The 18,314-nt window shown below is 44.3% G+C and overlaps 1 long non-coding RNA gene across 1 annotated transcript in view; it reads right to left on the bottom strand.

Moving 5' to 3' along the window:
- Positions 1-18,314, bottom strand: part of LOC112548486 — a 65,625-nt gene that overhangs the window by 23,711 nt on the left and 23,600 nt on the right. The window contains exon 2 of the long non-coding RNA XR_003092220.1: positions 14,808-14,949. This is a non-coding gene — a long non-coding RNA (uncharacterized LOC112548486). The remainder of the gene's footprint in view (positions 1-14,807; positions 14,950-18,314) is intronic.

The raw sequence follows: 18,314 nt of genomic DNA, 5'->3' as shown, positions 1-18,314 counted from the left end.
GGGGGCTGGGGGAGTGGGAGGGGCCAGCAGGGGTTCCCCCCATAGCCCCCTCCCCCCTCCTCCAGCCACCCCGACCCCTTACTTACCATCACTAGAGCTCTGGTGCTGAAACACTGCCTGGCAGGCAGATTGCTTCAGCACCAGGGTGAGGGCCAACCACAGAGACACTCTGGTGGCCAGAGCATCTTTGTGGAGGATCCACCCTCCAGTTGTCTCAGGACATGGTCCCTGCCCCACTTTTTTTAACTCCAATTTTTTTAGACTCATGGATATCCAGGGGTCTAAATTTGCCCCTGTGCTGGAAACTTGCAGTGCAGGGAATGTTTTTTTGTTCCTGCACATGCCTCTTGACCCATCTCAAAAGGGTTTGAGATGAGGCAAAAAGCATATGTCCGCTCATCTGGACATGCCCAGTTTTTCATTTTGCTGTTTTGAAGCACTGTTCTGTTTTGTTTCATCAAAATTATTTCACTGTTTCGTTGGTGTTTTGACGTGTTTCAACATTTTGCCCATAGGCTATAATGGGGAATCACAAAAATGCCTGTTGCTTAGTCATTTCTTTCCTGATTTGAATGAAAACAGCAGAAATGCTACCATTTCATGGCCCCTGCTAAGGCCATGAAGCCTAACAAGTTTCATGGAGATAGGTTCAGGGGTTTCTGGGAAACTTCACTTTGCCACAGAGTAGGGTCCATAGAGATGGCCTTGATACCCCTAGGGCCCTGTGACCATGCCAGCTCCACCAAGTGTGTGCCTTCTCTTCTTACCTGCCACCACATCGTGTTGGAAAAGATAATGGGGAGGCTGCCCTCAAGCTTCAGCTCAGTCACAGTCCTAATGGATGCCACTAAACCCTGTAGGTTCTTGGACCCCTTGCTGGAACCCGCTCTAAGTTGGTGCCCCAAAGGGACATTTTAAGCCTTATACCATGCCCCATGCCTCGCAGATAGTATATCGTTATCATCCTTGTAATGAGGTCTTGGTCTCCATCTACCTTCTATTGTCACTGGGCTCTCTATGCCCCTGTCACTGCACCCTCACTGGCATTGGGGCCTCTACATGACATGGTATTATGCCCCAATTAGGTCTCCTCCACCCCTACAGCCTCATCCTTGTCCACCACTTTACTTAACAACAGGTAAGAAGATAGTATATCGTTATCATCCTTGTAATGAGGTCTTGGTCTCCATCTACCTTCTATTGTCACTGGGCTCTCTATGCCCCTGTCACTGCACCCTCACTGGCATTGGGGCCTCTACATGACATGGTATTATGCCCCAATTAGGTCTCCTCCACCCCTACAGCCTCATCCTTGTCCACCACTTTACTTAACAACAGGTAAGAAAGCAGTACAGTAGCACTAGCATCTCAGGCAGCCAAACTGCCACAGAGCCTTTCTTTCCTTTCTTGCAGGAGCTTCTTCTCCAGCAGCTGCCAAAGAACTCTCCTTGCCAGCCCCAGCCCTGGGGCTTAGATGTGCCCAGGGCCCTGCCTCTTTCTGGTCAGCTGACCAGGGACAAGTGCTAGGGGTGTAGGTTGTAGATGTGTTGGTCTAAGGACATGGAAGACAAGGTTCTTTGGGTCAATCTTTAGTAGACCTTTTATACCTTTTATACCTTTTAGTAGATTAACAGAATTGTTGGAGAAATATATCTTAGTAAGCTTTCAGGTTGAAAACCCTTTGTCAGGCTGAGGAAGCACCTGCAGTTGGTGTGTGTGCTCTTCCTGGATAAAAGGAATAGTAAAGAAGCCAGAGGCTAGCATGTAATGCAGGCAAGAAAGCCAATCAGTGAAAATGGAAATGGAGGTGTCAGGAGGTGAGGGACAGGCTGGGGTGGGGGGAAGCTCCCAGGAGTGGGAGCTTTACCTTCAGGAACACCAGCTGCTCCACCAAACCAGGATCCAAGGAGTTGCAGTGGAGTGTCACTACATCACCAGCAATGCTGAACACCCTCTCGCTTGGAACACTGGTCACTGGACAGGACAGGTGTTCCCAGGCAACCATGGCCACATCTGGCTGTAGCTTTCCCAGTAGGCCAAGGGGTTGCACAGCAGCAGCTCCACATCCTCAGTGAGATAGGCAGCCACCAAGGCCTGATGACTACCTGCCTGATGATGGGGTCTGGTGCCTCTGGCAGCACCTGTTGGCAGTGCCGGTGGTGGAGGAGGAGACTGGCTGGTGGATGGCATGCTGGAACAGGACACTGGATCCCCCTCTTCCACATCCCCCTGCCTCCACCCTTCTGCCTCCCTGACTCTGCTCACCAGCACCTCCACCCAGTGATCCAGGGTTTTGCTGCTGCATATGCTCCCCTTCAGCCTTGGGTCATGCATGGCAGCCAGCACATGGACCGTACTGGATCGCAAGGAATCAAGCCATTTCCTGATGCCCTCCTCCAGCCTCACTGGTACCTGCATGTTTGGTGACAGCGACTTGCCCCAGCCAGGAACACTCATCCCCTGGAACTTCTCTATTTGGTTCTGAAGTTCCCTCACTAAAGGGATGATGCTGTCCCTGGCTAAGGACAGCATCATCAGCACTGAGGCTCTCAGTGGCCTCAAGGAAGGGTTTGAGGACAACCAAGATCTGGGAGATGGTATCCCACTTAGCTCTATTAAGAGGGCTGCTGATCGCAATCTCCCCAAGCAAGGCTATCTCATGAATGGCCTTCTGTTGCTCCACCAGCCTCTTGAGCATCAGGTATGTGGAGTTCCACTGAGTCTCTACATCCTGCATGATTCTGTGCTATGGGATGTTCAGTTCTGCCTGTTTGTCCCACAGCATCTTGCCCCCTTCGATGCTCCAGTGGAATTAGCCTGCCACCTTCCTGCATTTAGAAATGAGCTTGCTGGTGGTGTTGGGCCATCACTGGCAGCCCTGTCCCTCTCCAATGCATCCCTAACAATGAGGTGCAACTTGCCTACCACAAAGCGGATGCCAACAAAGTTGGCATCACGGGCATCACAGACCACCTTGATCATATTGGCCCCATTGTCGGTGACCATGAACCTGCAGGTGAGCTCACCCTGTCCAATGAGCCACCGCTGCATCAAGCAGTTCATGGCCCCCATGATCTCAGTGGCCATGTAGGACTCATCCAGCTCTTCCACTTCAAGGAGAGCCCACTGATGGCCTGACTGGTCGCACCAATGCCCTGTGAGTGAGAGGTAGGCATGATCTTCATCCTGGCTGCTCCAGATATCCGAGTTGAAGTGTAAGGCCACCTGTGAACCTGCTTTACACAACTCCAACAAAGGAGAAGGGCTGGCCATAGAGAGCAAGCATCTCCCCAATACTCTGAGTGAACTCACTTGCCTTGGGAACATGCCCCCCTATGTGCCTGCCTTTCCCCTACTGTTTCAAGATGGCCTGCATCTGCTTTGGGGAGATGGGGGATTTGGAGTAAGAGATGGACTTCCCTTTGGCCACTTTCCCACTGGTACCAGGCTAAGGAGAAGCAAGGGCAAGGGGTTGATGCCTGTGGATATGCATCAGCATCCCTGTGGTACTCATGTGCTTCATTCCCCTGCCCTGGGAAGGAGACCTGGCTCTAGCAGTGTGGAGCACAAACTCAGATGATTCCCCCTCCTTCCCCAGAATTTCCCTTGCTATGGCACCCAGATCCAGGTCCCAGTCTTCCCCTGGCACTGGAATACTCAGGTTGGGAAGTGAAATGGGGGTAGAGGAGACTGTCATGCTGGTTCTGCTTGTTGTCATGGTGGTGGTGGGGTGGGGGATTATGGCTGGTGCTATTGGAGGGGATGCAGATTCAGGGTGGTACTGCCCCCCTCTCCTTGCTACCAAAAGAACCAGAAGCCTCATGCATGCTAATTGAATGAAAGAGGCTGCATCTCCATTTGTGGGGGGAACTTCCAGCTCTCCCTCTACCCTCTCTTCCTCCCCTCCCTGATGGCCAGCTGCCTTTCCAGCACACTCCATAGTGTGTTTGGTGTGCCAGAAAATCTGTGTGCTCTTCTATAATGTAGTATGTATTTATGTAAAATATGTAGAAAATTGTATGCATGCATGTATGTATGTATGTATTTATGCAATAAATAAAATATACAAATGTATGTATGCGCTCCTGAATAAATTGTATATTATAATATGCAATATATGCTGTGCTTCCCTGCACAGTGAATGGAATGCACACTGTGAGAGAAAGCACAGATTTCTTTTCTGGAGGAAAAGAATCAAAATAGACTAACAAAAACAAAAGAGGATTTTGGGGGAAGAATAAACTGAAATGAATTAATATAATAATAAAGGGTATTAGGAAAGCAAAAGGTATTGGATCCCACTTGCTAGGAACAGGCTAGCAAGTAGGAAATGAACCTTTCTGAAGCTGCTGAAAGACACAGCTCAGTAAGCTGACAAAGAAACAGCTAACAAAGCTCAGTTCAAACAATGTTTTCTATGTTGTTTTGCTATCCCGCCCCCAGAGCACTGGGATTGGAAAGGACCTCAGGGAAGGATCACAGTCACTGGCCAGCTACACGTCAATATCTGAGCACTTCTTCTGCCCCTCTTCCCCCTCCCTCTCCTTAGTTTCCGTTTATCTGCAAGCAAGCCTGTCTTCGAAACTCGAAACATTTTGAAATCTTCGAAACGTTTTGAGTGCCCTTGTTTCATCTCGAAGCTGTTTCAAACCTTTCATTTTGTTTTGATTTTGCTGCTTCAAGCTCAAAATGCATTGAAACAGCTTCAAAACAAAGCACATGTTCGCACAGCCCTAAGAGGCAGCATGGAGTAGCCGTACTTTTAACTGACAATCCTAGCTTACCTCAAAAAGAATTGCCCTTGCAGCTATGCTCCACTTTTCTCTAAAATCAATTAGAACTAGATGCTTAGGTCCTTTAAAAGATAATACCCCTGTACTGAAGTACCCTTGTAAATCTGATATTTTATTACTTTTGTTAACACCAGCATGAAAGGCAAACACCATGAACAGTGTAAAGCTAACCATGAACCAAAAGTAAACTCTTCAAATGTGCCAGATATCCCCTTTTCAAAGGTCATTTAAGGGATATAGAAACCTAACTCTCACTGAATTCTAGTGCTGCTTCAACTCCTAATTCAGTTAGGAGCTTTTTAAAAGTTTGCTTTTTAAGGTCCTGAATCCAATTAGAACCTTTAAGATATTGAGAAGATTGAAAAATAAAATGAATTCAACTCTTTTCTGAACTATATTTCAGAAATTAATTTTTAAATAGTATTTCCAACTTGTGTGTCAGAACAAGGAGAATATTCATCACATCCCTGCATGTCATAACTTCCACTATAACATGACATGATTGAAGCATCTTGACGTGACATTGTGACACAAGCCATCACTTGAAGGAGAAAAAAAAGTTTCATCAAGTTCCTTTACAGTCTCTCTCTCTCTCTTTTTAAAACTATATCTATATAGAGAGAGAGGGGGAGAGCTTTTGCCATTCTCAAATGATTCAGTTTGGCAGCTTGCAGCCTTAGTTTCTATAGATTTTCCAAAAAGACAGCATAGAAATTAAAGGAGCTAAATAGCAGCATTTGGTGAAGAATGTTTTTAAAGGAGTACATATTTGTAAATTTTACCTCTTTCTTAGTGACAATACTCTGTCTTTTTCCTCATATAGAATAGTGGTAATCACCAATGTGAAACACACAGAATTGGTAAATTCTTGTTACTGGATTTGTAAAGGGGTGCGGGCATCTTCAGTCAGTTTGACATTAATCAAAAGAACAAGATATATTACTCAAAACAGTATGACCCTTGTATTGCATATTTACTCCATCTCATTTAATACAAACAGCATGTCAGACACAAATTAAACTAATCTTTTGGAAGAAGTATCCTCTTTCAAGGCAGCAATCTTACAGCCAAAATACAGATCTAGTTCTTCTCTAAAAACTACATTAAAGAAGTCTACGGGCAAGATGCTCCTCTCAGATCTGCACAGTGGGGCTTGACTCCAATATTCTGCCTCTCTGCATGTATAGGCATGGATTTAGGAAAAGCTAATTACTGAAGCTGAGATATACCATGGGGATCGGAGAGAAAAAAAACCTCTCCATTGAAGAATCACTGGGAGCATACATTTATGTATACCTTGGGGTTATTGGAATTTGTTTGTTTATTGTCATTATTGTTTATTGGCCCTGTTATTGGCCTCCAACCCTAGATTCTGACTCTTTGTTTCAAGAGGTCACACTTCTCTGTCCCCTTGTCCATCTTTGTTCTCCCTCTCATTCTCAACTCCCAAGCTAGTTTCAAGAGTCCATTCTGCAAAGGCAGATAGAAAACCCTGACTCCTATCAGAATGTCAGTATGAGGTCTCCCAGGTTTCTGAAGCTGACATTAATTTGTCTGCGTACTGTCAGTCTCAAGTCTGCCAGCTTTGATCTAAACTGGATGCCTGATGCTCATACCTCTAGCTAACTGATCCTCCAACCCAGCTGGTTTCCAGCCTACTGACCTTCACTAGCCTTCTTTTATCTGTAGTCCTATCAGGGATTGCTGTCTGCTTGGGCAATGGCCAGCTGCTTAATTGCCTGTTTCTTTGCCAGACCTCAGTGAGACCTATAGACCCCATCACACTTATAGATTCATAGATTTATAGATTCATAGATGTTAGGGTCAGAAGGGACCTCAATAGATCATCGAGTCCGACCCCCTGCATAGGCAGGAATGAGTGCTGGGTTCAGATGACCCCATCCAGATGCCCAGCTAACCTCCTCTTGAAGACCTCCAGGGTAGGGGAGAGCACCACCTCCCTTGGGAGCCCATTCCAGACCTTGGCCACCCTAACTGTGAAGAAGTTCCTCCTAATGTCCAGTCTAAATCTGCTCTCTGCTAGCTTATGGCCATTATTTCTTGTGACCCCCAGGGGCGCCTTGGTGAGTAGAGCCTCACCAATTCCCCTCTGTGCCCCCATTATGAATTTATAGGCAGCCACAAGGTCACCTCTCAACCTTCTCTTGCGGAGGCTAAAGAGGTCCAGGTGCCCTAGTCTCTCCTCATAGGGCTTGGCAACTGCATGATGTATTGTAGCTTGGATATATTGTTCCATTAATACATCTTTATTTTACTTAATTATTAAGAAATGCACCCTACAAATCTCCTATTTTCCTCAGGTTTTGTAAAATTCTATGTTCATACAGAAGAAATAAAAATGATCCCAAGAATAATGTCCTATTCTAGTATGATGAATTCTCGTATGATGAATTTGTAGAGCACCAGAAATAGCACTGCCACTCATCAACAGTAGCAATCCCTTGATTCAAGGGTTATCTTTACCATAGTTCTGTGATGGGTCTTGAGGTGACTTAATCCTTGAGCCACAGATCCATCCACAGAAGTTTCAGGTCTTTCTGCAGAAAAGAGTAGGCTACAGGTTGGGATTCTTTTCTTTTTCCTTCCTCTGCTCTCTCTTCTCTGCTTTGAAGGCAAAACACTTTACTTCAAAATGGGGTGTGATGTGGTTGAAGTTGCAGTGCTGAGTGCTCTTCTTAGCCAGACTGGCTGACCTGCTCCACCAGGCTTTAAACTAAGCCCGCTGGGGGACAGGGGGATACCGCCACTGCTGGCCCACTGAGCAACCCTTGCAAAGCCAGCAGGTCAAGGCACTTAAGGGAGCCCACCCCTCCCCAGCCCTGGTACAATCTGTGGGCAAGGCAAGAGCCACCAAGGGAATACTTGCCTGCCTGTACACAAATGCCAAGAGCTTGGGGAATAAGCAGAACAAACTCGTCCTCCTACTTAACACAAATAATTACAACGTCATAGGGATAACAGACACCTGGTGGGACTTAACCCATGACTGGTCTGCAGGTATAGATATACCTTGTAGAGTAGAGATCGAGTAGATAAAAGGGGCGGAGGTGTAGCTCTCTATGTTAAGGAAAGCTACATATCCCTGCAAGCTGATATTGGTGACCAGAGTGGATGACTGGAGCCCCTCTGGGTTAAAATCCATGGGGAACACGGCACAGGGGATACAATGGTGGGAGTCTACTACAGCCCTGCCACTCAAAGTCAAGAGCTTGACCAGGAGTTCACCCAGGAGCTGGCTGAGGCCGCATACTCCAGGACCATGGTTGTCATGGGCGACTTCAACTACCCAGACATCTTGTGGGAGGATCACTCAGCAAAATCCAAGTGGTCACAAAGCTTCCTATCGTGCGTGGATGACCTCTACCTGACTCAAGAAGTCTACAGGCCAATGAGAGGAAAAGGGCTGCTCAACCTGGTACTGGGGATGACCTAATCAGGGATGACCTAATCGGCAACCTAGTGATCAATGGGAAGCTGGGTGACAGTGACCATGATCTGATCACCTTCACCATGTGCCGTAAAGCTGGCAAGTCAATCAGCAACACTAAAGTCCTTGACTTCAGGAAAGCCGACTTTAACAAGATCAGGAAGCTCGTTAGTGAGGCCCTAAGGGACTACGACCCCAGGGGGAAGGGAGTTCAGGAAGAGTGGTTGCTCCTCAAGGGAGCAATCCTCAATGCACAAGATAATTCTATTCCATCTCGGAGGAAAGGCAGCACAAGGGCACAGCAGCCCCCCTGGCTCTCCAGGGATCTAGCAGACCTCCTGCATCTAAAAAGAAAGGCCTACAAAGGATGGAGGATGGTATTCCTCTGTCGGGACCCAGGGCAGCTGGCCAGCAGCTCTCCCTGACTCCCACCCGGGCAGTGGTCGGCAGAGGGTCGGTCCAGGGGCCTTAGAAGGCCGTCAGGCGGGTACTTGTGACGCTTAGAGTGGAATTAATTAGGCGGACGCTTATCGGTTGCAAAGCAAGATTATTTGCTCACGCCATCAAGGTGGTGAAAGACGGAGGTTAGAAATACTTGGTTAGTTACAGCTTATAGGTCGTAGGTCAGTCTGCATAAGAGTTCGGTGGTTGGGCAGAGAAAAGGTCGGGCCGGCACGTCATTGATTTACGTCTGAGATTGGGTCGAGACGCGGGGAACTGACAAGTGATGAAATTGTCAGTTACTCTGACTCATACGTTCAGAGGTCTCCAGGTTGCGTGTGCGGAGGTCTCCCGTTCTTCACAGAAGTGAAGACGAGTTTTATTTGTGTAATAGCCAATTGCTTTTCGCCACGTCATAAATTTAATTAGAATCACCAATTATCTAGTGGTCTTTGCTAGGGTGTTATCATAGGGTTATTCCTTGTTTTTTTTGACCAATTATAATGATTTATGTACAGCACAGAAGGCTACATTCTATCTCTGTTAGTGGCATAGCAATAAATTTCTTTTTGACATGCGCAGCAAAAAGGCGGTTACTGGCAAAAACTTTTGTTAACCCTTAGTTAACTTAGTGTAAAACAAAACTGCTTTGAATGGTTTTACTTGCTTGTGACATGGGCACTACTTAATTTGGTTGTGACAACCTCCAAGGAGGAATATTCTGCACTGGTCCGGTCCTGCAGGGAGCAAACCAGGAAAGCCAAGGCTGCAACTGAACTCCAACTAGCTTCAAGTATCAGAGACAATAAAAAGTCCTTTTTCAGATATGTGGGGAGCCAGAGGAAACGCAAGGGCAACATTGGACCCCTGGTAGACCAGATGGGACAACTGACAACTGACGCCCAGGAAAAAGCCAACCTATTAAATGGGCATTTAATATCTATGGAGTCAGCTGGCAGCTCTCCCCAATTCTTGATGTCAGCTTGTGTTTTCTTGAGGTATATCTTTATAGTGTCCTTGTAGCATTTCCTCTGGCCCCCACAAGATCTCAAACTGCTGCTAAGCTGGGAGTAGAGCACTTGCTTTGGGAGTCAAGAGTCAGGCATCCACACACAACATCCGGTCCAGCAAAGTTGGTGCTTGAGGATCTCTGATTCAATACTGGTAACACTGGCTTCAGAAAGAATGTTGCCGTTTGTGTGGCAATCTTCCCATTTGATGAGGAAGACTAGAGGCATCATTGGTGATACCTTTCCAGGCTCTTGAGATGATGGTGGTAGTGGATGGTGTCACCCACATTTCAGATCTGTAGAGGAGAATGGGAATGATGACAGCATTGTAGACCTGGATCTTGGTGTCTTTCTGGAGATCATGAATGAAGACATCTCAAAGCAGTTTTGCAAAGGAGGTACTTTGTGCTGGATTTTCTCATCAATGGTCACTCTCTGAGAGAGGTGACTGCTGAGATAGGATTCTCAACTACCTCCAGGGTTTTTTCCTCAATGGCAATTTGGGGAGGGAGGCTATATTCATGGCCCAGAGCAGGTTCATATAGCACGTTAGTCTTCCTGATGTTGGAAGAGATATCCAAAGTTCAGTAAACTTCTCCGAAGAGATCCAGCATGTTCATGAGGTTTTCTTCAGTGTTCACAAGGATGGTGCAGTCATCAGTGCATTGAAGATCAAAGATAGTTGTTTTGAGTACTTTGATCTTCAAGCAAAAACATCTCCAATTGAAGAGCCCTCCATCCATTCAGCACTCAATGTCAATTCTGAAGAAAGGTGGTCCTTAATGAGAACTACGGTGACTGCTAAATAAATGGAGAACAGAGATGCTTGCCTAATCCCAATTCAGATTGCAAATGGATCTGTCTCCAATCTGCTACATAGAATGCTTACAGTCATCAGGTCATGGAAAAACCTCAGGGCCATAATGTACTTTTCAAGATATCCAAATCTGGCCAGTACTTCCCATCAGGCTTCACAATTGATGGAATCAAAGGCTACCACTAGAGCTCCCACTAGGAATCCATCAGTTAGCAACCTATGAGTTAGGACCAAAAGACTGGGTAAGAAGCCCAGCGGGAAGGAGACTTGAGAAAACCTGTAGTGCAGGACAGTGAGAGTACTAACAGAAGTGACATTTGTTATATGATCAGCCCACTGCAAGTGCTCCACAGCCATGCTGTGACACATGTGCACAGCTGCAGACCACTTTAACAGTGGCTGATCATTAACCCTAAGCTAATGAGGGATCAGATGAAGGTGCTCCAAAGCAGAACCCCTTAGGTAACTTCTGTCACTCCCTGTGCATGATCAGGGCTGGGCTGATGCAGTCCAGCTCTGCTGCCCATCCTGTTTGCAGGAAGGGAGGGGAGAGAAAGGAGGTGAAGGGAGCTGCAGGCTTTGGTTTGCCCAGCCTGAGCTGAAGCAGTGTGGAGGGGGTAGACTGGAGCACCCCCCCACACACACCTTGCAGCCCTTCCCAGTGCCCTCTCTCTCCAGCATAGGCTGGACAAATCCCATCCCCCATCCCCACCCCCCTCTTCCTGCAGACAGCACCAGAGCTGGCAAGCAGGGCTAGGGGAGGCTGCTCTGCTGGATCAGCTCCAAAGTGGAGCTTGACTACCCCCAACCCAGTAGCGAACATCTGTTGGGTTGGTGGGGTGGGGGTCACTCTAACACATGGCACTTTCTGTAAAGTGCCATGAGTTCATGAGTTAGAGCAGGGAGCTGCACATCTGTCAGTGCCCTCAGAGCTGTGACACCAGCCACTGTGCACTACTGACAAATACATAAGCATCCTTCAACAGAAGGGTAGACCTACTGCACCAGAGCAGTCCTACAGGTCTCTTTTAATGATATCCTCCTCTATTGTAGTAACTGAGGTAGGAACTACCATGTCAAATTTCTACAGTGACTTCCTGAATTTTTGTACCAAAGATATTTGCACCATTTCACCACTACAACCCTGACAAATGATCCATCCTTTTAGCTGTGCATGAGTGCTGTTAAAGGAAACCACCAAAGGCTGCAGTAGGATCTTATAATTGAAGTGCTCCTAGGCATGATACAGCATCTGAAGCATCTCAAACAATCTGAATTACAGATGACTCCCAATTGGCAGAGCCAATTAAACTAGTCAGATCAGGCTAAACTATTTTTTATGTTTCCAAATAATGTTGTATTTCTTATTCCTAATGAGGACTGGACATGGAAATAAGATGCGGGGAAAGTGTTTTTTTCTGGTATTTTCTGCATGCTTGAAGTGGGAGTTTCTGAAATATCGTGAGACATGTTTATATAATATTCCCAACTTTATTTTTGAACTCAAGCAGTCCAGATAGCTCTGATACAGAGTGAGCTAATTGAATATTAGTGGTAGTTGTGCTCCAGATATTTTTGGTTCATAAACAGTAAACTGTCCACTCTGGGACTTGAAGTCTGCTGCTCTCAGAAAACAGCCAATTAGGCACAACTAGATGAGAAACACTGATCCTTCATCAACAGCCTAAGCAAATAAGCCCCTGTCTTCCCAATCTTAATCTGGTGCCCCCCTCTACAAGGGAGCTAACAAGACTTTTTCTTACTTCCCATAAATATATCTGAGTGTTTAGGGGAAAGCCAGCACTCTGTAAGCACCCTTCAAATTCTCCAGCAAATATTTTCAGGTTACTTCTCCTTTCAGCTCTGTAGTTGCTCCTTGCATCTCTCATGCCTGGAGTGCACCAAAATGGGTGGAGTTTTCATCTTATTTATTTATGTTCTATAACTAATCCATTACCGCATCATGACAAATAACATAAAAGATTCTGATAAACAATGAAAGCTCATTAAAGGCCAAAGACCGCTCTTAGCTTCTGTTACATCATTTGCTGTTTAAAGAGCATCATGAGGAAACCACACGGGCACAGCTATGAGCCAAATAACTATAATCACCAGCTGAACACAAATATGCAAGATGTAGTTATATGCTTCTTGGGGCACTGGCTCATTTCTGGCAGCTTCTAAAGTGCAGAACACAGTGAGCAACACTTTAGGGCACACAAACTATTTAGATCTTCCACCCAATTTCTATACACTACAACCTCCTTAGATTTATAAGAGTACAGAAGTGTACCTTTATAAGAGATCAAAACTTAGCACTAAGTTTCCTCATTGCTTTTTCCTTCCCTTTATTTTCCTGAGAGAGATTTTTACTTAATAGAAACTAACTGGTTTTGTTATAAATCCCTCACTGTTCATCAGGACTGTGCATCACCAACAGGATGCCAGGCAAGGGAGGGGGAATAGATGTGTGGAGGCGGAGGAGTCTGCACACTGCACAGCTCAGCCGGCCCCTGACTACAGCAGAATGGGGCACAGCCCTCCCGCCTCAGGATCCTGGTGGCAGCCGGCAGGCCAGACAGGATCAATTGGCATCTTCCCATACCCCCTCTTCTCCCCCCAGCCTGGCCCTGAACAGTTCACCAAAACTTAAGTGGCCCTCCAGGCCAAATAATTGCCCACCCCTGTGATAGAAGTTAGCTAAGTGAAGCAGGGTTAAAATTGGAAACATTTTCCTACATATAAATCCCTAAAGGATCATGCAGATTTAACAGTTGCATAATAACAATGGTATCAGTATCCTTGGACACAACTGATCAATTGTTACATATCCCTTTACCTTTAGTTAAACTGCATCTGGTCCGTACACAAAATTGTCACTGAATTTTCTGATAAGTTAGTAGGAATGTTGCCCAAATAAGAGGGTCAAGATTGGACATTTATGTTTCTAAGGCACATAAAGATCTCAGGGGCAATACAAACTTGAAAATGCAAAGTGGTATTATTTTGGATTAAACTATTTCATTTGTTTTTTAAATGCCCTCCAAACATTTATGAGTCAGGTCTTGGCTTTTCTGTGTAGGAGAAACTATTTGATCAAAATGAAATTAAAATGTTGTTTCCTTTCTAAAATGTTTTAAAGTTTTTCTTGCAAAATAAAGGGATATGAAATTAAATTGTGCTGTGCCTGTAGCCTCTCCCCACTCTGTTAGTCCTCTTCCCCCCACCAAAAAAATCTGCAAAGTTTTGCCAGCTTTATCTAGATCCTTTCCAAATCTCTGGCTTATTTTTAATATTTACTGTTATAGCTCTGATAATTCTTATCAACAAAAATCCAAGCCTCTTAGATGCTTGCTAAACTCTTGTCCTTAATTGACAGCTTCTGGTAATGTGTTCCAAAGGCTACATAGGAAAACACATTTTTAACTGCTTTTGCTCATCTAACAGATGTTTTTATTGATCTGTCCACAACGATGTCTGAATCTTTTTCCTGACTTGGTACACTTAATTTAAAACCTGTAAGGCTAGCTATGACCTAGCCCACTGTTCCCTCCCCACCCCCATTATACTGGGAATCAGACCTGAATGGTTCTGGATGGGAGCTTATGCTACAACGTAATAATGAGTAACACAACAGGTACACTCTCCCTGCTTGCTAGACATCTCCAGTCAGAAGTGTACCTTTGACCATTGCATCCCAGTCTTCATAATGCAATCCTACAGTGTCCCCAATCCAGAAATAATCTGGCTTTATGAAGTCTCAGGAGATAGTAAACTATAATTGACTGCAATTTGATTTATCTCTTCTTAAAATGTTACCAGCTCTCTGAACCACCCTAGATAGAGGAAGTTATCTTTATTTTACACGTTGAAATACATTTCCAAAGCATTCAAGTCCTCTTGGGGCAAAATAACTTCTTTTCAATGCACACTCTTTGTAATCATGTCCTTCAAATATTCCCCAGAGAAAATGTAAAATATATATTCAATAATACAAAAAAAGTTAAAAAAAAAAAAAAAAAAGTTAAGCAAGAGCTTTGAGTGATTGTTAAAATCAGTGTAGTTCCTTGTAACTGAGTACAGGTACTTGGATTTGTACCTCCTGAAAAGTTGGTACACACTTTCTTTAGGACAGATTCCATTCTAAATTTGAAGGAAAGCAAGAGATTATAGAAACAGGCCTGAAATAAATCCTTGGAGTAGTAACTCCTTTGGGTGTTTCAGGTCCAAACCTCAATCTGAAATCTGTAGTCAACCCAGGTCAAAAGTGCAGAAACAAATCTTTAAATTAAACACACCTTGGAATCTAAGGACATTTTAATCCAGCGAGTAATTCATCCACTGATATCTTGTTCCAATCTTCCTGTATAGTCCATCAATCATAACTGTGAATTTCTCCATCCATTTATGTCCGGACTGGATGCAGATACAATTCAGAGTCTGTTCCCAAAACAAAAATACTATCAAGATCACACTCTGTGATTTAAGCTTCAGTATTCAATTGTAGATGGAGTAGCTTCTCAGTTAACTCTAGATATAGCAATCAAGAAAATAAAGGAAATATTATAGTGTATAAATGCTAGAGGCTCCTAGTCAAATCCAGCCCTCAGGTATACTAGCGTAAGTTCAGAAGATTCAGAGTACTGCTCAGGTTTTGCCCAATCCTGTACAGACTAGTTGAAAAACAATTTCAAATAATGAATAATTTGAGGAAAATTTAAAAGTATTCATGGACAATTTAACAATCAGAAAGAGAAAGCTTAACTTCATTAAATACATTATTCACTATTTCTCAGCTCCATTGCATAAAGTGATATGGTAATATTGTCTGCTTTGAAAGTGAAAACAGAGGATTTCATTTTTAATGGAACAGGAGAACATACAGAATATCAGAAACAGCAACACACTGGTGACTGAACTGAAAGATCCCACTGCCATAGCACACTGCCTTTTAGAGAGAAATGCTGACAAAAATACATAAAAATGAGCTGATATTCTTTACACTAAAATGTACTACTTTCCATATTTACTCAATTAAAAGACAAGATATTTCCACCATTTAACATGGGGGGAAAGACCCTCATTTTACAAGAGAGTACAAGGTGGCAAGAGTGGCGGGGGGAAGAGGGGGCAAGCAGCTGGTGCAGCTCTGGCACCAGCTCCGGCTCCAATCCGGGGTTAGGGCCAGACCTGCAGCTGCAGCCTGCCCCAGCCACCTCTAAACACTGCCCACCGCCTCTTTCTCCACATCCTCAGTCCCCCACTGCTCCATCTCCCCCGTGCCACTTCTCCTTAGTTTTGCTTCACAACAGCAGGCTCCATCATGTGCAATGTGCACATCATGTGCAAAAACAGGTATAAAAAGATTGTCACGAGGAGCCTGATCCAGAGTCCGCAGGACTTAACCAATACCGTTCCATTTCAGATTCATGAACCAAGACCCAGTGGCATCAGCAGGACTTTCCCTACTTCTCAGGATTCAGCTTTCAGGTATTAGTTTGGCAGTCCGTAACTTTGCCAAACCTCTGTACTAACCAATGGGCCAGAGGTCTTAACTATGCCAGTGTCACATTCTGCCCCTGAACAGAGCAAGAGAAGGATGGCTCTAAGCTATGTTTGTGCTCTACTTATCCTAGTCCTGCCAGAGGCCAAAATAGCCTCTGCCATAATTTAAAGCAGCCTACAGGTTGTTTTAGATTATACCAGCCATAGCAGTCCCCCAAGGACTGGTATAGCAATTGGGGAATCCCATTGATCATTCTGCTCTCTTTTGTCATGCCCCTTCCCAATTCTGCCCCATCCACACAGGGGAATGTAGACTCAAAGCAGCTTTCAGCACAAAGCTCAGAGTTGAGAATCTCTTCCAGAACTACAATTTGAAGTCTCGAGACAGGACTAATTTTCTCATTAAAACTATTAAACGGTTTTGCTTTTCTTAACAAACCTAAACTGAGTTTCAATATTGTAATAATAATAAAAAGATAAAACCAAGCCAGCAGCTTTGAATTTTGTTGATGTCATTTATATAGTTCTGTTAATTAATTACTTTCCCCCTTATAGTAACATATTATATACATAGTAACATATTATATAGTTCTGTTCCCCTATAGCACTTATTTCGTGACTTTCTTCTCAGGATTATGGCCTGTCTTCCAGATATAACACTCTGCCAAGATACAACAGGTATTAACCTAGAGCTCAGGCACAGGGAATGCTGTTTTGTGGGCTTTTTTGAAATGTGGCTTGGTTCAGAATAAAACCCAGAAATAGTGAAGTTCTCTGTAAAATCCAGCAGAGTCCCAGTCTGTGGCGGTTCACCCAACGAACTTCCCCACACAGCTTGGAAACTTTATAGTTACCAATCCAGAAGCAGTCCAGCAAATAGAGCCAGGCAAGCAAGTTGGCAGTAAACAGACAGTGTTCTGTCAGGACACAGCTTGATTTTCCATCAGACCTTTGGCAAAATCAAAACAGCCTCCACAAAACATTTTGGTTTCAATGAACCAGCCAGTTTTGATTAAAAAAAAAATGTTTTGTCTCATGCAGAGAGAATGCTATGGGCAAAATCCTACCCAATGAAGTCACACAGTGATTCTAGAGAGACTATAAAGAAGTATTCCTGACAGTATTCCACTCTCCTTCCTAGCAACAGGAAAACACCCCCTTTTTCCTTATGTAAAAGAAACTGATGATTCAAAGACTGAAATCATCTTTCTGTTTGATTACTAACAATTAACAATCCCAATATCCTGAAAGAAGGATTTTAAATTAAACATTTTTTTTTACAATTGCTTCTCTACTTGTTCTTCACTTCATTAGTTCTCTTGGATACATAGTACATTGATATTCTATGTGAAAGTGTATTAGTCCTCTATGGTGCTTTTGTGCCTCGTTCTTATAGTGGGAGCTGTATGCTTCCTGCCTGACAGATATTTCCATCAGGGATGAAAATAGCTTTTGTCATGTATAAAACATGGTAAAATGCTGATTACAGCTTAGAAATGCAAGCAAATCCACAAAGAATCTAGGTTTTCTATCCTTTTCTCACTATTCCCATTGCACCCATGTTTTAGGCTCTCAGATCATTGTATGATCCTAACTACAGTATGTTCTGCTCCATATTGTAAGAATAACAAGAAACAGAGCTTTAACTCTGAAATCTGAAAGTGATTTTGATGTCAGGGGATTGTATGTATTTTATTTCCTCCAGTGTCAGGAGCTAGTTTAAAAGGAAAAGTAGACAGTGAAATCGAACTTCATGTAGTATTTCACTTCCTACCTTTTAGGTTTCAGTTTATAGCATATTGCTCAGTGCATTCAGTATTGAAGCTCTGCTGTGTTAGCATTAAAGAACCTGCAAATCCTAAAAGGAGAGATTCAGGTCAGATGAATCAGTGTCTTTAGGACCTATAAAACAGCAAAATAACACCTCTCACAATTTATCATAATTAAATATATTTAATGCACATGCTGCATCAGGTGTGTTCTACTGGTCTACATACAGACACATAGGTTGAGTACAGACAGTCAAAAAGCCTGAGGCTGAATTGATTCAGTCTTTGCAGGTTAGTCTAAGTTGCAGACATTAAACTGAGAAACAAGCGGACACACATTTACTTTTGATTTAGGAAATGCAGCCACATGCCTGCAGTGGCTCTGGCCAGAAGCCAGGGTGCACTAGAACACAGCTCTCTGGCATGTAGCCAGGATGGGCTATGAGTTCACTTCCTCTTCCTGCTGCCCCCTGTCACAACCCAAGGGTGTGATTTTGTGTGTGCGCGCTTCGGCACTGCTAAATTATTTCC

The sequence above is a fragment of the Alligator sinensis genome, unplaced genomic scaffold (assembly GCF_000455745.1).
Source record: "Alligator sinensis unplaced genomic scaffold, ASM45574v1 scaffold1631_1, whole genome shotgun sequence".
In the NCBI taxonomy this organism is placed as follows: Eukaryota; Metazoa; Chordata; order Crocodylia; family Alligatoridae; genus Alligator; species Alligator sinensis.
The sequence above is the reverse complement of the archived record's forward strand: the minus strand, read 5'-3'. Positions and strand labels throughout refer to the sequence as shown.